The sequence below is a fragment of the Lolium rigidum genome, chromosome 5 (genome assembly GCF_022539505.1).
Source record: "Lolium rigidum isolate FL_2022 chromosome 5, APGP_CSIRO_Lrig_0.1, whole genome shotgun sequence".
NCBI lineage: Eukaryota > Viridiplantae > Streptophyta > Magnoliopsida > Poales > Poaceae > Lolium > Lolium rigidum.
Window position 1 is genome coordinate 177,166,804 of NC_061512.1, and position 7,944 is coordinate 177,174,747.

Below are 7,944 nucleotides of genomic sequence, written 5' to 3' on the forward strand. Positions count from 1 at the left end.
GTACAAGCAAACAAAGTTGTGTAGACATAGGTTAACCAAATTATATTGCAATAGGTGTTTGACTGCATTAGGAAACATCACCCTTTATAGAATTTCTTTCTACTTACATATGGTTGTTTTCTGTAATTTTGGATTTCTTGGTATAATATTGAATCATAGTTATCACAATATGTACAACAGGAAAACTGTACCACATATCCAGCTTGCCGCATCCCACCTGAGTGCCTCTCTGCTCTACTCGCCCTGCATTCCTTACTGAGTTTTAATGGTTTGTGCCATAGATTGATTTCACACTCCGTTTCTTTAATCTTTCATGTATTTTCATGTACATTCAACTATCTTAGTCTTTGTTTCAGTTAAGGTCCTCTTTTTACAAAAGTTATCACTTCCCTAATGTATATGTTGTTTTACCATTTTCATTTGTGTTCCATGTATCATGGCATTTTGGTGTGGTCTGTCTGATCAATTAAGCTAAACACTGAAATATTTTTTTCTATATACAGATTTGTCAGGTGATGTTCCACAATTGACGAAATATCCCCGGTCTATGACATTTCTAAAGGCAAAATAATAGTGATTCATCATTGTTTATATTGTATGTAATTCGAGTCACATATGTTTTGACATTTTAACTTTCATGTTAACACATTTTGTATCCATTCAAAATCATTCAGAGTATTAATAAATTGTTATATGCAGGAGGCTCATGGTTTGTTCTGTCATGCTTTCGAAACTGCTAGCACAAAGAAAGCAAGATACTACTTGATGCGAAGAAGGTTGATGTTTCTGGATTCTTGTTGTACATTAAGTTAAGGAAGGCATGCCTTTTTTATGGCAAAGAAAAGTGACTGACGTTATTTATATGGCAAAGATTCTTTGATCTGACTACATAACAAGAGAGGTAAAGGATAATTAGATCAAAGTAGCAGCTAAGTTACTTTTGTTGCCATGCATGGATAGTGCAGGGTTTGTAAGATTAGATGCTGCAGCTTATGTTCACATGCCGGTAGCTACTCGAAGTTTCTGCGATTCATCACTACTTCTTTATCTCACATTTTTTAGGAGTCTGGGGAAATAAAGGCAGGCGTAATATCTTTTCACTGAAGGAACTCCTATTCTTTTTTTGTCAATTGCTTAATTTTGTTCTCTTTTTTCAATTGATCTGCAACCATTAGTGCTATTTGTATTCTCCGTACTTTTTATTTTGCAACAGTGTTCTTATCACCTCAACAATTCTGTACTTTGTCCCGTAGTCTATCTTCTTGCTATATAGGCCAGGATTACCTAGGGTTTGCTTATCGTTCATGTACTAGGGCTTATCCCTTGTTGCCACTATTCGTGGTTTGGCTGAGACACTCCTCTGTAATCGTTGAATTCCTCTTCTTTTGTCTAACATAACAGAGTGTTGAGTGAGTGTTATCTGAATTTCATCTCCAGATAGTCAAGGTGTGGAGGAGGAGAAAGCGTCCAAGGAAGCTTGGTAATAAGATTAGTAGGATTTATCATGTTCATCCTCGGAGTGGTGAGCTGTTTTTTCCAATGCTACTTATGGTGGTTACATGTGCCACTTGTTTTAAAGATCTTACAGTACTACTCTTAACTCTTAAGGATGCATGGCAGGCTTGGAGTTTAAGTAGGTAATGACAACGAGTGGTTTAAGTTGTTTGATGGGGCAATTGTCTGGGCTTTGACGTTTCAATTGAGCCATATGTTTATGACAGTTTAACTGAGGCATATGTTCATAACAATTTAATATCCCTGCCAGTATGACTAGATGTAGTTTCAGGATTATGACAATTATTTAGTTCCGCTCTAACTTTGTGTTATCAAATCTTAAAAAAAATATTTTCAGATTATATGTTTAATATCTCTGCCACTGTGACATAGATGGAGTTTCAGGAATGTGACAATTTAGTTCTATTGTAACTGCGTGTTATCATAAGTTTGAAAGAAATAATTTAGTAGGATGTTGCTTTGAGGGAGTACCTGTTTTGGTCAATATGCATCGGTTTTGCATAGCCTAATGGTCAGCCTAAGCTAAATAAATAGTTTTATGTGCTTTAATTCTCATTCAAAATTCTAGGTTTGCTTTTAAGATGGAAAGCTTGCTAATTTGTGCAAATTCAATTCAATATTAACCGACGATGATGAGATTTTCCTATAGCATAATGCAAGTAAATTATGAAGGGTCCTCTGTAGATGTCTCATGTCTGTTCATTATTCCTTCACACTTACAAATTTTCTATATTTGAATCATGAGGGCACACTTACAAATTTTCTATATTTGAATCATGAGGGCACACTTACAAATTTTCTATATTTGAATCATGAGGGCACACTATGCTCTCCAAACTTCAGGAAGTTATATATGCATGCCACAAGATTGGAGCTAATTCATCTCCGCTGATATAAGTTTCCTCCTTGGTTCATAGGATTTGTTCATCCGCTGTCTTATATTGTTCATACTAGAATACAGAAAAAACTCGAATTGCATCTTCAAAAATATATTGGATCTACATAGCCTGCTACTGTATTTGTGATTTACATTTTCCGTTCATAAATTATGGTGCCTATGGGCAAGAAGAGGGAAGCACCAAGCATGTAGCTCCCACTGAACTAGAGGCATTGCAACCTAAGGCCAAGGAAGATTAAGAGATGCACATCAACGTGCAATCAAAGATTAAATCGAGTCAGAGGAACAAAACGGAGGAGGTTGAATGCTCAAGGAGCTCGACTGCTCAGACCTGGATGACACCACTGACGAAGAACCAGAGCCTTTGGGAGAAGAAACCGCTGACCCTGGGTAGAAGATGCAGAACATACATCAGCCATGAAGTCAATGTCTGCCATTGTGCAGGAGGGACTGGCATCCGCGAAGATGTTGGTGCCCTGGATGATCTGGAAACAGTGCAATGCCTGTGTCTTCGAAGGAGAGGTGCCGTCCATCCGTGACCTGTGTGCCAAGATCAAAGAAGAAGCAAGATCATGGGCCACGGCAGGAGCGAAGGGGCTCATAGATGTTTTGCCTACAACCTGTGATGTTCATTGATTTTATTTTATGTAACATTCCTTCGGTGTAAACCTCTTAGGAGGCGTGTAACAACTCCATCTTTTCAATGAAATGAAATATAAATATTCCTTTGCGTTTTCTCGAAAAAAAATTGTGCAAGAGGGAGGAATAATCAGAGCACTGCCTGGGCATAGTGATCTGCTATGTTGTTAATGTTTAGTTTGTTGCATGTGTGCCTTAATCTATGGATTCTTTATATATGTGTGTTATGTAGTCTGTGGTCACTATCCCATTAGTGTCTACCTCTCGGTGATCCATGTAATGTACCAGGGGTGATACTTTCGTGCCGTGCAAAACAATAGTAGATTCATTTTTGAATGTTTTTTCGCGTTATTCCTTCTTTGTATCAACTTGAACATCGGCATAATAGTAAACATGGATGTCTTCTTTTCTTCAACTCTAGGTTACTTTGAGGGCGCGCCGTGCCTGCATTTGCTAGTTACACACAAACCGGTACCTACTAGAGTCTAGGAGAAAGGCGACCATGAAACCCATGACCTTATAGGGTTTTGGAGGTGTGGCGGACCACAGCCTCTCGATGGTGGGAGTGTTCTCGTTCCTTTCTTTTCAGTGTCTTCATCGGCACACTGAGGAGGCGGCTGCATCCTGATGTCAGAATAAGCCCCCCCCCCCCCGCCGCCGCCGCTGCCCTATCCTCACTTTGATAGTGCGGTTAGCGCTGGTGGAGGGCGCGTGGAGGTTTGTGTCCAACGGATCTCCTGGGACCTGGTCCGTTTTTGTGTTCGTAAGTGTGGTTACAACTTTGGCTCTTCTGATTTAAGGTTCTTATCATTGACGATAGTTGTTGTTCTGCTGCGTTGGTTCTTTGGAGTCTTAGCATGACAACAACCCGACAGTCTACTACAACAAGCCCTACTTCGACAAGTTTTGCCTGGCTCCGGCGATGGAAGGGTTGGCGATGTGCCTTCGGCTCGCTCCACTGCTCGTAGTCTTCAATAGGTGGTCCAAAGACATATTTGTAATTTTTATTACCTTTATTGTTCTTTGTATTATTTTTTTTGAAGTAGAAAGGTCTCGAAGGATCTGGAATCTGCATTCTTCGACGGTTGGTGTACATTTACAGAAAGGACCTCGCAAACTAAAGAAATTATAACATGGTCTAGTAGATAAGCATGGGACACCCTAAAAAAGATCACAGAAAAGTGATACGAGTCCTTGCAACTCGCCGACGATGAACAACCTCTAGACGCCGCCAATGCAACTTTCACCGGGGTCTAGACTACTTGGTAGAGCCGAAGCTTGGAAGGCCACATTGAGGTTGGGGAAGATCCTTCGAAGGAAGAAGCACACATTAGAACATCAGCTTCTGTCGAGGACGGTGGGACCGGTCTTTTGGCCGAGGATAGCAGGGGCACATGTTGTTGTCGCCTTCCTCTCCACTGTAGGGAGCGCATGCTCCATCGCCAAGATGCAGGATCCGCGAGGCTATCGCCTTCCTCTCCATCACCGCCACGGCCGACCATGAGAAAGGAGACAACATGAAGACCACCGGAGAGGCAATGGTAGCGCTAATTGAGGGTATCTACCTTGAAAGCGAGCTTCACCGTTTTCCACCATGCAAGCGTGTCAGAGATCCTTGAAGACAACCACCCAACGACACGCCAACTCGTGGGGGCGGAAGAAACCCCCTTCTAGCCACTAGATCTACCAGCGACCCTAGTATACCCCCTCACCTCCACGGCTAGGAGGATGATGATTAATAGATCGTTAATCCTTTTTCTTTCACAAAAAAAGTTGGAGACAAGATACAATTAATATTTACGCGTACTTCTAGGGTAGTTATCGAGAAATTTAGAAGTAAACACATATCGCTACATTCCATCTTACGACAAGCTGCAAGTAATGGTAGGGTATAGATCGGTACATCCCCTGGTATAAGGCTAGATATGTTTGTCTAACCTTCCAAACATAAAAATAGATCACGAAGAAGAACCTTTTGAGGCCCCCCACCCTCTTGAGGCCCCCCACCCTCTGCTCCTTGCTCAAAAGTTGTGCAAACATATCACGAGTAGGTATTGGTGTAGGTTGATTGGAGATTACCTCAACAGAAGAGCTTTGTAGTCATCATCATGGTCCGCCAGGATGTAAGAGGATGAATTCCTCCGAGTGTAATGGTTGACCGATCGAGGTAAGTGTATCATCCTTGCTTTTCGATTTGTTGAAGTAGGCAGACATGGCCGAGTCGAGCTTCTTCACCTCTTGGAGTTGGCGAAGGATTCACATGCACTGCGTCATTGCTCGGAGGTTGGGGTGGTGTTTCTTCATCTCGGCGACGCTATCGTGGACTTAGCCGAAGGTGAGCAGAAGCGCCACGTTCCCCTCAACGCATAATAAGCCTAGTGGGGCTTCAGAGCAGGTAGTTCTTTTCCCTGCTCGATTTCTTGTTGCCTCGGTGACGGGAAGAACTTGTGTCGACGAGATTTGGTCAGATTTGTCGGGTTTTGGAGCCCGCAGGGCAAATATTCGTGCCGCGTCAAGATTCCCAAGAAAAAGGCTAGGCCTTTGTCTGCTTCTATGGCCACGCAGCTCCGGGGAGTGCATCCTGGAGACTGCTTTGAGCTCCACCTTATTTGGCTTCCGCAGCGATGGCCCAACCTAATGCTCTGGAGGCTAGCATAGAGCCCAACCTCCGTCTAGCTATTGGCCTAGTGCAGGGACTACATCAATCTCCAACTTTAGAGACCTTCTAGCTCCGAAGTGTTTGGCTCCTTCTGCGGTGACCCAAGTGGTTATGGCCTCGGTATCACCGTAATTGAGCACGACATGATGCGGTGTTAGATTGGTGGGGATGGAGCTCGACGAGATCACGTTCTCCATTTTAGATCTGAGGTCCTTTGTGCGAAATCTAGCGATGGGTCTGTGTTTTTATCTTTCCAAGGTCATTTCTATATGTTGTACCTCGACCACTCAAAGTTAATGAAGAATCTCTCGGCCCTTCGGGGCCGATACCCGTAAAAAATATTAAACCAATAGCCTAACCGACGTACCAAAGGCGAAAAAAGGGGACTAATTCTAGTAACTGTAGTTAACTAAGTTCTAAAATGAGAACCGTTAGATCCTAAATATTGTCTTTACATTTCTGAAACTATGGTACATATCAATTTGTGTGTTGTGCCAAGATTCTACATAGAACAAAAAAAAATACAAAAAAGTTATAATTAATGTTAGTAGAACCAAACAATTACAATCAGCGGCAAGCTTCAAACACACCTTTTGGGTTAGGCCAGTGTAGAGAACAAATAAACAATTACAATTAATGTTAGTAGGACCAAACTATTACAATCAGCGACAATGCTTGGGTTAGGCCATTGTGGAAAACAAATAAACAATTACAAGTAATGCTAGTAGAACCAAACAATTACAATCAGCGGCAAGCTTCAAACGCTTCAAACATACTGCTTGGGTTAGGCCGCCGTGGAAAACGAATGGAAAACAAATAAACAATTACAATCAGCAGCAAGCTTCAAAATCACTGCTTGGGTTAGGCCACTGTGAAAAAAAGAAGAACACAATAGGAAAAGGAGGTGGCGTTTTGCTCATAGGAGCAAATGCTCCTATTATACAAAATAATTAAAAAACAATTTTAAAAATGTCAAAAAATTCTGACATAATTTTTTTGTTGTACATCGTAACATTCTATGTTAGTGCACAAGTTTTCATGGAGAAACAACATTTTATGTGGCGTGTACAAAAAAGACAAAAAATATCCTGTACGTAGTCGTGTTATAGCATCAAAATTTATCTTTTTTACTGGAGTCACAAATTTTTATAGTTTTTTTTAAAAACTTGTGTACGAACATAAAATGTGTAGATGTACATGAAAATTTTTAGTTTAGAATTTTTTGACACTTCGAAATGTTGATTCACACAATGGGAGCAAATGCTCCTATGAGCCAAAGTGAATATCCCATGGGAAAACGCCTACCTTGTATAGTGAGGAAAAAGGCAAAATAAGAAGATGACACAAAATAACAAGCGCCCACCGTGGGGCTCGAACCCACGACCACAAGGTTAAGAGCCTTGCGCTCTACCAACTGAGCTAGACGGGCTTGTTGATTTTTAATTGAACTTCACCATTACATCCTTATTTATAGCACTTTTCCACCAAACCTCTAAAGAACGCTCTTTTTTTGCAGGTAAAAACAATTTTTATTAAGCAGCAAGGCTTATAGACTACTCTGATTCGATGTCCTGAAGAGTGATAGCAGAACTCGAACCGAGGCAAAACCAGTTCTATGCTCTGATCTTGCAAAATTTGCAAGGCAATGACTCACCCTAAACTACCCACGATCTACTTTTACAAAATTGCAAACACTACCTTGACATGCCAAGGCGAAATAATATGCAAGTACGAGGATCTATCTTAATCCTTAGCAAGAACAGCTGAGACTGTATCGATAATGATGGGAAGCTGACATCGGAGAGTAGCCAAGTAAAGGCCCTCTAGGCAAGCTTTCAGTTCACTTTTAAGGGCATCTACACAGCGGGGCAAAAAAGCCAAGATGAAATGATGATTGCTACATGATCATCTCGTAAAATCATACCAGAACCTCCCGTTCCATCCTCAGTTTCGATCCATCAAGGTTTAATTTAACCCACCCTATCGGGGGTTTAAGCCAAGGTTTATCCGATGGCTTCTTATTCCGCTGCCCAGCTACTGATGCTGCAGCAGTTTCCATAGATGGTTGTTTACCTTTCAGAATCGTGTATGTTGATACCGTTTCAACATTCTTCCTTAACTTCAGATAGCCGCAGAGGAAGCGGCATGACCCCTCGGTCGAGGGCAGGGGCTTATCATGTGTGGCTTCGTTTCGCACATGCCATGCTCTCCATGCTACCAGATGCGTGGTGTC

The 7,944-nt window shown here is 41.6% G+C and overlaps 1 non-coding gene across 1 annotated transcript; it reads right to left on the minus strand.

Annotated features, from left to right (window-relative positions):
* Positions 1-7,067: 7,067 nt before the first annotated feature.
* TRNAK-CUU lies at positions 7,068-7,140 on the minus strand. The gene has a single exon. It is a non-coding gene; the product is annotated as a tRNA-Lys (tRNA).
* Positions 7,141-7,944: the final 804 nt, after the last annotated feature.